This window comes from Scyliorhinus canicula, chromosome 5, assembly GCF_902713615.1.
Source record: "Scyliorhinus canicula chromosome 5, sScyCan1.1, whole genome shotgun sequence".
Taxonomy (NCBI): Eukaryota; Metazoa; Chordata; class Chondrichthyes; order Carcharhiniformes; family Scyliorhinidae; genus Scyliorhinus; species Scyliorhinus canicula.
Window position 1 is genome coordinate 226,949,512 of NC_052150.1, and position 13,994 is coordinate 226,963,505.

Sequence of the window (13,994 nt, forward strand, 5' to 3'; positions counted from 1 at the left end):
AGAGCACCTGGCTCTAGCTGCCAATACGGCCTGAAGAATTGCCGGGTCCGTGGCTGCGCTCAGCGGCGGCCTGCAGCGGCCGCACCGTGATACATGGCGAAGGCACTTGTGGACCCGGCCCGCAAAATAGTGTCCCCCCTTTGGCCGGCTCGCATGCCCGGCACCCCCCCCCCCCCCCCCCCCCCCCCCCCCACACACACACACAGTGCCCGCAGCCCCTAATAAAGTCCCCCCTGCCCGCGGATCGGCCCTCCCCCAACTGTGGCGGCGCTGGACTGAGTCAGCAGCCACTACGGCGAGTTCGCGATGGATGAGACCACACGTGACCGATGCTGTGGGGATCCCAGCTGGTCGAGGCGGAGCATCAGGCAATGTCCTGAGGCCATCGATACGTTGATGGGAACTTTGGAGGGATGGAGCATCGCGAAAGCGGAGCCGCCCCTGATTTGGTCGGGAACTTTGATTCTCCGGCTGATTTTGGTGTCGGCAACCGGTGAATCCAGCCCATTCTGTTTCAGTTTGTTAAGATGATGCAGTTAATGGGAGGAATCATGTGCTGAAGCGGTCAGATGTTGAGGTTTCAGTTTAGGTTTTAGATTGGGATATGAACAGAAATCAAGCATCTGCTCTTGATACAGTTCAGTTAAATATCTTGCTGTAGATAGATAGCAGTTTCTTTCCAAACAGTTCAGAGTTTTGGTTGGGAGCTGGAAGTCAAGCCATGAAGGAAGTTTCTGAAGACTTCAACCCGAGATCCTGCATTGTTCTGACAGGGTCAGGTCTCTTCCTTGAAAGCAGTCTCAAAATATCTCTTTTATTCAAAGTAGAGTTTAAGATATCACTGTATTGCAAGTATACCGTGCTAACTGTGCTTAAAAGTGGATTAAATCTGGATAGTTGTTTGTTTGACTGGAAGTAAAGATAGCAGTTAAGGGTTATTGTGTCATTGTGTTGATTAGCTTTGTTTAAGGGGTAATTGTAAGCTATTTTCTTGCGTGCTGTTAAAAGATATTTTAATACAGTGTCAGTAATAAAGTTTGTTTTAATATACCATAATCCCTATTTTGCGTGAAATCACTCCTGGAGCGAGGTATCCTTTCCTCACAGTCTTCCATAACTGAAATAAAATATTTGCATTTCTGACCAGTATCAAGATGAAGGATGGGCACTGAATATTGCTGCTTGCCAACGACACCCACATCCCATGAAATATATTTTTTTCAATCCATCATCAACTATTTACATGCCTTTAGAAGGCCTTCAGATTCCTTTTTATATCAGCTGCCAGCCTCTTTTCATACTCTCTCTTTGCTTTGCTTCTTTGCTTTTTCATTACCCCTCTGAACCTTCTATACTCAGCTTTGCTTTGCTGCATCATCCATCTCACATCTCTTACACACAAACTTTTTCTTCCTCATATCAATCTCTATCTCTTTCAGCATCCAGGGAACTCTGAATTTGTTTGGCCCACCTTTCCCTTTCATGGGAATATATCATGACAGTGCCTGAACGTTATCTTGTTTAAAGATAATGAATTAGAACATAGATCACAGTACAGCACAGTCCCGGACCTTCAGCCCACAATGTTGTGCTGACCACATTCTAATCTAAGATCAATCTAACCGACACCCCTTCAATTTAATGCTGTCCATGTGCCTCTCCAAGAGTCGCTTAAATATCCCTAATGATTCTGACCACCACCTCTCCTGGTAGTGATTTCCATGCACCCACCACTCTCTGTGTAAAGAACCTACCTCTGACATCTCCCCTATACCTTCCTCCAATCACCTTAAAATTATGTCCCCTTGTGACAGCCATTTCCACCCTGGGGAAAAGTCTCTGGCTATCCACTCTATCCATGCCTCTCATCACCGTGTACACCTCTATCATGTCATCTCTCTTCCTTCTTCGCTCCAGTGAGAAAAGCCCTAGCTCCCTCAACCTTTCTTCATAAGACATGTCCTCCAGTCCAGGCAGCATCCTGGTAAATCTCCTCTGCACCCTCTCCAAAGCATCCACATCCTTCCTATAATGAGGCGACCAGAACTGGACACAATATTCCAAGTGTGGTCTAACCAGGGTTTTATAAAGCTGCAGCAAAACCTCTTGGCTCTTAAACTCAATCCCCCTGTTAATGACACCATACACCTTTGTAACAACCCTATCAACTGGTGGCAACTTTGAGGGATCTATATACGTGGACCCCAAGATCCCTCTGTTCCTCCACACTTCCAAGAATCCTGCCTTTTACCATGTATTCAGCATTAAAATTCAACCTTCCAAAATGAATCACATCACATTTATCTAGGTTGAACTCCATAATTGTTCAGTTACTGTTTTATCTGCCAACCTTTGAACAGAATTAGGCCATTTGGCCATCCGAGTGCTCCGGTTTCCCCCCCACTAGTCCCAAAAAGATGTGCTTGTTAGATGAATTGGACATTCTGAATTCTCCCTCTGTGTGCCCATACAGGTGCCGCAGTGCAGCGACTAGGGAATTTCACAGTAACTTCATTGCAGTGTTACTGTAAGCCTACTTGTGACACTAATAAAGATTATTAATATCAAGAATCTATCTGTCTCTGTCTTCAAGACATGCCTTTTACACCACTACTATTCTAGTCTATATTCAGACAATTAAAATCTCCCATTTTATCTACTCTATAATTCTTGCACTCTCCGTCTGCCCTTCTTTGAGCCAGATCTCGTTATCGCCACATCTTATTTCCACATGGCAATCTCTGCCTGTAACTTAGCAATCTTCCTTACCCTCATTTTCATCTCCACATCTCCCTAAAAGTACTGGAGATATAGAGCAAATTTGAGGACAAGCTTTTTCACCCAAAGGGTGGTGGGAATTTGGAACTCACTGCCTAAGGGAGTGGTAGAAGAATTGAACCCTCATAACATTTAAGAGGCGTTTAGATGAGCCTTGAAACACCATAGCATACAATGTTATGGACCAAGTGTTAGAAAATGGAACTAGGATAGATAGGTACTTGATTGCAGGCACAGATCTCCAGATTTGCGGATGATACAAAGTTGGGTGAGGGGGTGAGCTGTGAGGAGGATGCAGAGGTGCTTCAGCGGGATTTGGACAGGCTGAGTGAGTGGGCATTTGCATGGCAGGTGCAGTATAATGTGGATAAATGTGAGGTTATCCACTTTGGCAGCAAAAATATGAAGGCAGATTATTATTTGAATGGGTGTAAATTGAGAGAGGTGGATACTCAGCAAGACCTTGGTGTTCTTGTGCATCAGTTGTTGAAATTAAACGCATAGGTCAGCAGGCAGTAAAGAAGGCAAATGGTTTGTTAGCCTTCATAGCGAAGGCCCATAGGTGGGGTGACGGGTATAGGGTGGAGGCATGGGCTTAATTGGGATGCTCTTTCCAAGGGCTGGTGCAGACACGATGGGCCGAATGGCCTCCTTATGCACTGTAAATTCTATGATAGCGAGAGGATTTGAATATAGGAATAGGGATGTTTTACTCCAATTGAATAGCGCATTGGTAAGGCCACACCTGGGGTACTGTGTGTAGTTTTGGTGTCCTTATCTGAGGAAGGGTGTTCTTGATATGGAGGGAGTGCAGCAAAGGTTTACCAGGCTGATTCCTGGGATGGCGGGACTGTCATATGAGGAGATTCTAAGTCAATAGAAGTGTGAGAGGGATCTCATAGAAACTTATAAAATTCTAACAAGATTAGACAGAGTAGATTCAGAAAGAATGTTTCTGATGGTGGAGGAATCATAGTTTGAGGATAAGGGGTAAACTTTTTAGGACTGAGTTGAGGAGACATTTCTTCACCCAGGGTGTAGTGAATCTGTGGAATTTTTTACCACAGAAAGTAGTTGAGGCCTGTGGTGAATGTAACTCCGTAATTCATACTATTATATATACATGAGACCATGCATTGATAAGCGCAGTTGCGTTGCCCGACCACTAGGGGGAGTAGCGCTGGAAATTCTTAGGAGTTTGTACAGGGCTCCACACTTGGCTCCGCCCACGACTCCTCCCCTGGACTGCTGTATAAATACCAATGCCCAGAGCCAGTCGTTCAGTTCATCGAGAGTTCAACGCGGAACAGGCTGGCTCTGTTGTAAGTCGATTAAAACCACTGTTCATATCTTAAAGCACGTGTCTAGTGAATTGATGGTTCCATCAATTTAATCTACTTAAGAAACAGTCAGGAGCAATCATGGAATCAGCCCTCAAGCCTGAGCGACTGGAACTCGACCCGCAGGATGCAGAGGCAAAAGAAATGTTTTCTCATTGGCTGCAGTGTTTTAAAGCCTACCTGATGGAAGCAAGCACAGCCGAAACAACGGAGGAGCAGAAAATGAGCCTACTGCAAGCGAGGGTGAGCTACAGAATCTCTACTCAACTAAACTGTGCCGGTACGTATACTGAAGTCCTAGCGCTACTCGACAAAGTGTATGTAAGGCCTGTAAATGAGGTCTACGCGCGACACATGTTCACTACTCGCCGCCAGCGGCCTACGGAATCGCTCGCAGAATTCCTGAGAGAGCTTAAAACTCTATCTAGTGACTGTAATTACCAGGCGGTTACCGCGGCAGAACATAGAGAACTTGCTGTACGCGATGCCTTTGTTGCGGGACATGCGCCAGCGCGCAGATCGACCACCTGAAAGTCATCCACAACGACCTCTGCCACCCGGGGGTCACCCGGCTCGCCCACTACATCAAAGCACAAAATCTGCCTTTCTCCACTGAGGAGGTAAAAGCCGTCACCAGAGACTGCCCGATCTGTGCGGAGTGCAAACCGCACTTCCATACACCAGACAGGGCCCACCTGGTCAAGGCTTCTAGGCCCTTTGAACGCCTCGTGATCGATTTCAAAGGGCCACTCCCCTCAACTAACAGGAATGTTTACTTCTTAAACATCATAGATGAGTTCTCCCGCTTCCCATTTGCTATCCCGTGTCCCGATATGACCTCCCATACAGTCATTAGGGCTCTGCATAGTTTCTTCACCCTGTTTGGTTTCCCCAGCTACGTGCACAGCGACCGGGGTTCGTCCTTCATTAGCGCCGAGCTGCGTCAGTACCTGCTCGACAAGGGCATCGCCTCGAGCAGGACTACCAGCTACAACCCCAGGGGGAACGGGCAGGTGGAGAGGGAGAATGCGACGGTCTGGAAGACCGTCCTACTGACCCTCCGGTCCAGGAATCTCCAAGTCTCCCATTGGCAGGAAGTCCTCCCAGACGCGCTCCACGCTATCAGGTCCCTCTTATGCACAGCACCCTTCAGACCCCTCACGAGAGGCTCTTCAGTTTTTCCAGGGGCACTACCACGGGGGTCTAACTTCCGGCATGGCTGAAGACACCGGGCCCTGTACTCCTGAGGAAGCACGTCAGGGCGCACAAAACCGACCCCCTTGTTGAGAAGGTGCGCCTGCTTCACTCCAACCCCCAGTACGCCTTCGTTGAGTTCCCTGATGGCCGTCAGGACACCGTATCCCTCCGGGACCTTGCACCCGCCGGATCCAGCATCCCCTCTATCACTACAGATGCGCCCCTCACCCTACACCCCATCTTGCTGCCCCCTCGGGCTCCCAAGCCCACTAGCTCGCTCCACCTGTTCCGCGCGCCCGCACCGGCTAACCCCCCGCGCACCCAGTCCCCAGTCGAACCAGACGGGAACGGAGCTCGGACGAGATCTTCCCTGGAGTCCGCCATCGTACCCCAACCCACAACACCCATCCAGCCACCGCAAGAGGCTGCAACCCCGGTGCTCCGCAGATCGCAGCGGACTGTTCGACCACTGGACAGACTCAATTTATGACCACCACCCCCGCCAGACTTGATTTTTTTGTAGGGGGTGAATGTGGTGAATGTAACTCCGCAATTCACACTGTATTGTATATACGCGAGACCATGCATTGATAAGCGCAGTTGCGTTGCCCGACCACTAGGGGGAGTAGCGCTGGGAATGCTTAGGAGTTTATACAGGGCTCCACCCTTGGCTCCGCCCACGACTTCTCCCCCGGACTGCTGTATAAATACCAATGCTCAGAGCCAGTCGTTCAGTTCATCGAGAGTTCAATGCGGAACAGGCTGGCTCTGTTGTAAGTAGACTAAAACCACTGTTCATATCTTAAAGCACGTGTCTAGTGAATTGATAGTTCCATCAAGGCCAAAACATCGTGTAATTTCAAGGAATTAGATATAGCTTTTGGGGCTAAATGGATTAAGGGAAATGGGGGTAAGGCAGGGTCAGGGTACTGAACTTGATGATCAGCCATGATCATAATGAATGGCGGAGCAGCCTTGAAGGGCCAAATGACCTCCTGCTTCTATTTTCTGTGTAATTTTCCACATTGCCAGATAGATGGCAATGTTGCAGCTTTACTCGAACAGTTTGGCTAGGGGCGCAGCAAGTTCTGGAGCATAAGTCTTCAGTACTATTGCAGAATATTGCCAACACCCATAATCTTTTCAATATCTGTGCCTCCAGCCACCTCTTGAAATCGACATTTCTGGTTGAAGATTGTTCCAAATGCTTAAACCTTATCTTTTGCACTTATTGTGGGGATATCAATGTGCACATCAATGTATATAGTTATCAGTACGACCTCCGACCAGCTGGTGGCGATAGAGATCCACCATGTCACTTGAGAGATTCGGCAGTTGGTAGTAATTGTACTTGAGGGCACTCGCATTATAAGTAGCACCAGGAGAATTCACTGAATTCAATTATTAGTTACCGTTTGTATTATAGTTTGTTAGTTATCTTTCCAACTGTTTATCTTGTTAATAAATTATCTTACTAATCAAAGATCCAGATGTTCTGTGCTGATCTTTACCACGGCCATAACACAAAAGATAACATGGTGCCAGGAGTGTAAAACAATTGAAGATAACAACGGAGAAGACGGGATGAAACAGGCTGAAGAAAGAAAGAAGAAAATTCTTCCGCCTATCTGGTGAACTACGGGAGACTGGAACTCAAAGCACGGAAAGACTGTGAAATTACAGATGGAAGATTTGAAGGCCCACCACTAGCTTCAAGTCATCGGTAATGTAGATGAGAATTGGCGTGTTTTTACGCAGCATTCAGACTCTATGTTGCAGCCCTTGGCCTGAAGACACAAGCTTGACGAGAGGCTTATTGCGTTGCTGCTCACGGTCGCAGGTTCTCAAGTAATAGATATTTATAATTCCTTTGCGTTCAACGGCGAAGCGGAAAGCAGGAGCTTCGATGAGGAAATAAAGTACTTTGATCGCCATTGCTCTCCAAAGAAAAATGAAACATTTGAGCGTTATATCTTTCACACGCACACTCTGACGGTGGGTGAACCTTTTGATATCTAACAAACATGCGGTTGATGGCGCAGTCGTGCAATTTTAGTACTTTAAAGTCATTGATGATCTGCGATCAGATGAGCTTCAACTGGAAAACACTGTCAATATTTGTCATGCCTGCGAGCTAGCTGCACAGCAGATTAGCGTGCTCAATCTTAAACATTTTGACACCTATGGGGCAGAAGACGCCAGAGCTATAAGCACTGTAACGCAGTCAAAAAAGAAATGTGGTCTCAGTGCGGGTGGCTATTTTGAGTGCGCCGACCGGATCCACCATTTTGTGCCATCAATGTAGCAATCAATATTTGCCACAGCAATGTCCCACACTTGGAAAGGTGTGTTACAAGTGTGGAAGGACAAATCATTTTGCAAGGCGATGTCTCTCACGACCAACAAATTGGATCTTGGAGGGCATCAACTGGTGTGGGCTGCAGGCATTAAGCGGGATTGGCTAACTTCACCTTGGGAGAGACCGCACACTGGATGGGCCAAATGGCCAGGCTGATGTGGTAACTCATCCTATGGTTCAGCTTACCACCCCCCCCCCCCCACCGAGGGAGGGAGTGAGTGAGGGTTGGAGTAAGGGAGGGAGGAGCAGGGGGCTGGGCCGAGGAGCAGGACACCGCAAAGTGGAGTGAGGGTTGGTGTGGGGAGCAGGGAGTGAGTGAGGTAGGGAGGGTTGGAGTGAGTGAGGTAGGGAGTGAGCGTTGGAGTGAGAGAGGATTGGAGTGAGGTAGGGAGTGAGGATTGGTGTGGGGAACAGGGAGTGTGAGTGTTGGAGTGTGAGGTAGGGAGGGTTGGAGTGAGTGAGGTAGAGTGAGGTAGGGAGCGAGCATTGGAGTGAGAGGATTGGAGTGAGGTAGGGAGTGCGGATTGGAGTGAGTGAAGTAGGGAGTGACGGTTGGAGTGAGGGAGGGTTGGAGTGAGAGAGGGTTGGAGTGAGAGAGGGTTGGAGCAAGGGAGGTAGTGAGGGAGGGTTGGAGTGAGGGAGGTAGGCAGTGAGGGAGGGGTGGAGCGAGGGAGGTAGGGAGTGAGCGTTGGAGTGAGAGGATTGGAGTGAGGTAGGGAGTGAGGATTGGTGCGGGGAGCAGGGAGTGTGTGGTAGGGAGGTTTGGAGTGCGTGAGGTAGTGACTGAGGTAGCGAGTAAGCGTTGGAATGAGAGGATTGGAGTGAGGGTTGGAGTGAGTGAGGTAGGGAGGGAGTGAAGTAGGGAGAGAGGGAGAGTTAGAGTGAGTGAGGTAGGGAGTGAGGGTTGGAGTGAAGTAGGGATTGGAGGGAGGGTTGGAGTGAGGGAGGGTTGGAGTGAGAGTTGGAGTGAGGTAGGTAGTGAGTGAGGAGCAGGGCGCTGGGCCGAGGAGGAGAGCGCGCTGATTGGGTAAAGTGGTCAGCGCGACGGGGGGGGGAGGAGGGGGGGGGCAAGCAACGGCCGCAGCGCGAGCGGCCGGGAAAGCGGGAAAATGCCGCCTGCTGATTGGGGGAGCGCGACACGTGGTTCGGGGGAGCGGGGCACGTGATCCGGGATGGCCTTCCCCTCAGTCGGGCTCTCATCCCGCCTTTAGCGTCAGATCCTCAGTCAAACTGGGTGGTAAGGCGCCTGAAGCTGTTTGTCTGCACGTGCAGTGTGCTGCTGCAGCTGCTAGCCCGCAAAGATGAAAACAAATCCTTTGCTGACACGATATTACTTTTTAACATCCCCAAACATTTGTCACTTTCCGCAGCCGGGAAAGACCTGGGCCGGAATCAGACACAAATCAGCCAGGAGCCTTGTCCAAAGCGAACATCATATCCCAGCATGCTGCGGGGGGGGCATGGCATCACCTGACTCAGGGGAGCGGTGAGTCGGCCGCAGAACAGGCAACAGGGTGCGAGTGGAGGAGGCGGGGCCCGGACGGAAGGTGCGGGGCATGATCACGGGGCGGGGCCAGTCGGATGGAGGGGACGGGGTGGAGGGGGCGGGGACGGGCAAGAGGGGGCGGGGATCGGGTGGAGGGGGAAGGGACCGGATGGAGAAGGCGGAGTCGGGATGGAGGGGGCGGGGACCGGATGGAGGAGGCGGGACCGGTGGAGAAGGCGGATTCGGAATGGAGGGGGCGGGGCCCGGATGGAGGACGCGGGACCCGGATGGAGGAGGCGGGACCGGGAGGAGAAGGCGGAGTCGGGATGGTAAAGCCGGTCACTGACTCACTATTTAGCCGCAGCTTTTTTGGCGGACTCCCGTTGACCGCGAAGGTGCAGCGAGGTGGCTCAGCACCCTGACTGTGCCGGGGGTCAGGCAGCGCCCTGACTGTGCCGGGGGTCAGGCAGCACCCTGACTGTGCGGGGGTCAGGCTGCACCCTGACTGTGCCGGGGGTCAGGCTGCACCCTGACTGTGCCGGGGGTCAGGCTGCACCCTGACTGTGCCGGGGGTCAGGCTGCACCTGACTGTGCCGGGGGTCAGGCTGCACCCTGACTGTGCCGGGGGTCAGGCTGCACCCTGACTGTGCCGGGGGTCAGGCTGCACCCTGACTGTGCCGGGGGTCAGTCTGCACCCTGACTGTGCCGGGGGTCAGGCTGCACCCTGACTGTGCCGGGGGTCAGGCAGCCCTGACTGTGCCGGGGTCAGGCAGCACCCTGACTGTGCCGGGGGTCAGTCTGCACCCTGACTGTGCCGGGGGTCAGGCAGCGCCCTGACTGTGCCGGGGGTCAGGCAGCGCCCTGACTGTGCCGGGGGTCAGGCAGCGCCCTGACTGTGCCGGGGGTCAGGCAGCGCCCTGACTGTGCCGGGGGTCAGGCAGCACCCCTGACTGTGCCGGGGTCAGGCAGCGCCCTGACTGTGCCGGGGGTCAGGCAGCGACCCTGACTGTGCCGGGGGTCAGGCAGCACCCTGACTGTGCCGGGGGGTCAGGCTGCACCCTGACTGTGCCGGGGGTCAGGCTGCACCCTGACTGTGCCGGGGGTCAGGCTGCACCCTGACTGTGCCGGGGGTCAGGCTGCACCCTGACTGTGCCGGGGGTCAGGCAGCACCCTGACTGTGCCGGGGGTCAGGCAGCACCCTGACTGTGCCGGGGGTCAGGCAGCACCCTGACTGTGCCGGGGGTCAGGCAGCACCCTGACTGTGCCGGGGGTCAGGCAGCACCCTGACTGTGCCGGGGGTCAGGCTGCACCCTGACTGTGCCGGGGGTCAGGCAGCACCCTGACTGTGCCGGGGGTCAGGCAGCACCCTGACTGTGCCGGGGGTCAGGCAGCACCCTGACTGTGCCGGGGGTCAGGCGCACCCTGACTGTGCCGGGGGTCAGGCGCACCCTGACTGTGCCGGGGGTCAGGCTGCACCCTGACTGTGCCGGGGGTCAGGCTGCACCCTGACTGTGCCGGGGGTCAGGCTGCACCCTGACTGTGCCGGGGGTCAGGCTGCACCCTGACTGTGCCGGGGGTCAGGCAGCAACCCTGACGTGCCGGGGGTCAGGCAGCACCCTGACTGTGGCCGGGGGTCAGGCATGCACCTGACTGTGCCGGGGGTCAGGCAGGCACCCTGCTGTGCCGGGGGTCAGGGCAGCACCCTGACTGTGCCGGGGGGGTCAGGCATGGCACCCTGACTGTGCCGGGGGTCAGGACGAAACCCTGACCTGTGCCGGGGGTCCAGGCATGCACCCTGACTGTGACCGGGGGCAGGCATGCACCGCTGACTGGGGCCGGGGGCAGGCAGCAGCCCTGACTTGTGCCGGGGGTCAGGCAGCGCCTGACTGTGCCCGGGGGGGCAGCAGCGCCTGACTGTGCCGGGGGGCAGCGCCCTGACTGTGCCACGGGGCAGCACCCTGACTGTGCCGGGAGGCAGGCAGCACCCTGACTGTGCCGGTGGTCAGGCAGCACCCTGACTGTGCCGGGGGGCAGGCAGCGCCCTGACTGTGCCGGGGGGAAGAGCCCTGACTGTGCCGGGGGGAAGAGCCCTGACTGTGCCGGGGGGCAGTCAGCGCCCTGACTGTGCCGGGGGGCAGCACCCTGACTGTGCCGGGGGGAAGGCAGCGCCCTGACTGTGCCAGGGGGCAGCACCCTGACTGTGCCGGGGGCCAGCACCCTAACTGTGCCGGGGGGCAGCACCCTGACTGTGCCGGGGGGGGGGGGGCTGCACCCTGACTGTGCCGGGGTGGGGGGCTGCACCTGACTGCCGGGGGGGTGGGGGGCAGCACCTGACTGTGGGGGGGGGGGGGCAGCACCCTGACTGTGCCAGGGGGGGGAGGGGCAGCACCCTGACTGTGCCGGGGGAGGGGAGGGGCAGCACCCTGACTGTGCCGGGGGGGGGGGGGCAGCACCCTGACTGTGCCGGGGGGGGGGGGGGGCAGCACCCTGACTGTGCGGGGGGAGGGGCAGCACCCTGACTGTGCCGGGGGGGGGGGAGGGGCAGCACCCTGACTGTGCCGGGGGGGGGGGAGGGGCAGCACCCTGACTGTGCCGGGGGGGGGGGAGTGGCAGAACCCTGACTGTGCCGGGGGGGGGGAGGGGCAGCACCCTGACTGTGCGGGGGGGGGAGGGGCAGCACCCTGACTGTGCCGGGGGGGGAGGGGCAGCACCCTGACTGTGGGGGGGGGAGGGGGCACCCTGACTGTGCCGGGGGGGGAGGGGCAGCACCCTGACTGTGCCGGGGGGGGAGGGGCAGCACCCTGACTGTGCCGGGGGGGGGAGGGGCAGCACCCTGACTGTGCCGGGGGGGGGAGGGGCAGCACCCTGACTGTGAGGGGGGGGGAGGGGCAGCACCCTGACTGTGCCGGGGGGGGGGAGGGGCAGCACCCTGACTGTGCCGGGGGGGGGCAGCACCTGACTGTGCGGGGGGGGCAGCACCCTGACTGTGGGGGGGGGCAGCACCCTGACGTGCCGGGGGGGGGGCAGCACCCTGACTGTGCCGGGGGGGCAGCACCCTGACGTGCCGGGGGGGGCAGCACCTGACTGTGCCGGGGGGGGCAGCACCCGACTGTGCGGGTGGGGGGGGGCAGCACCCTGACTGTGCCGGGGGGGCAGCACCCTGACTGTGCCGGGGGGGCAGCACCCTGTCTGTGCCGGGGGCGGGGGGGCAGCACCCTGACTGTGCCGGGGGGGGGCAGCACCCTGACTGTGCCGGGGGGGGGGGCAGCACCCTGATTGTGCCGGTGGGAGGCAGCACCTTGACTGTGCCGGGGGCAGCACCCTGACTGTGCCGGTGGGCAGCACCCAGACTGTGCCGGGCGGCAGCAGCGCCCTGATTGTGCCGGGGGGGCAGCACCCTGACTGTGCTGGGGGGCAGGCAGCACCCTGACTGTGCCGGGAGGCAGGCAGCGTTCTAACTGTTCCGGGGGGCAGCACCCTGACTGTGCCGGGAGGCAGGCAGCACCCTGACTGTGCCGGGGGCAGCACCCTGACTGGCCGAGGGCAGTACCCTGACTGTGCCGGGGGCAGGCAGACCCTGACTGTGGGGGCAGGCAGCACCCTGACTGTGCCGGGGGGCAGGCAGCACCCTGACTGTGCCGGGGGCAGGCAGCACCTGACTGTGCGGGGGGCAGGCAGCACCTGACTGTGCCGGGGGGCAGGCAGCACCCTGACTGTGCCGGGGGGCAGGCAGCACCCTGACTGTACCGGGGGCAGGCAGCACCGACTGTGGGGGGCAGGCAGCACCCTGACTGTGCCGGGGGGCAGGCAGCACCCTGACTGTGCCGGGGGGCAGGCAGCACCCTGACTGTTCCGGGGGGGCAGGCAGCACCCTGACTGTGCGGGGGGCAGCACCCTGACTGTGCCGGGGGGCAGGCAGCACCCTGACTGTGCCGGGGGGGGGGCAGCACCTGACTGTGCTGGGGGGGAGGCAGCACCCTGACTGTGCCGGGGGGGCAGGCAGCACACTGACTGTGCCGGGGGGCAGCACCCTGACTGTGCCGGGGGGCAGGCAGCACCCTGACTGTGCCGGGGGCCAGCATCTAGACTGTGCCGCGGGGGGGCAGCACCTAGACTGTGCCGGTGGGCAGCACCTAGACTGTGCCGGGGAGCAGCGCCCTGACTGTGCCGGGGGGCAGGCAGCACCCTGACTGTGCCGGGGGGCAGCGCCCTGATTGTGCCGGGGGGAAGCGCCCTGATTGTGCCGGGGGGCAGGCAGCACCCTGACTGCGCCGGGAGGCAGGCAGCACCCTGACTGTGCCGGGGGGCAGGCAGCACCCTGACTGTGCCGGGAGGCAGGCAGCACCCTGACTGTGCCGGGGGGCAGGCAGCGCCCTGACTGTGCCGGGAGGCAGCGCCCTGACTGTGCCGGGGGGCAGGCAGCACCCTGACTGTGCCGGGGGGCAGCCCCCTGACTGTGCCGGGGGCAGGCAGCCCCCTGACTGTGCCGGGGGGGCAGCACCCTGACTGTGCCGGGGTGGCAGCACCCTGACTGTGCCGGGGTGGCAGCACCCTGACTGTGCCGGGGGGCAGCACCCTGACTGTGCGGGGGGGCAGGCAGCATCCTGACTGTGCCGGGGCAGCACCCTGACTGTGCCGGGGGGCAGGCGGCACCCTGACTGTGCCGGGGGGCAGGCGGCACCCTGACTGTGCTGGGGGGAGGCAGCACCCTGACTGTGGGGGGGAGGCAGCACCCTGACTGTGCCGGGGGGCAGCACCCTGACTGTGCCGGGGGGCAGGCAGCCTGACTGCCGGGGGCAGGCAGCACCCTGACTGTGCCGGGGGGCAGGCAGCA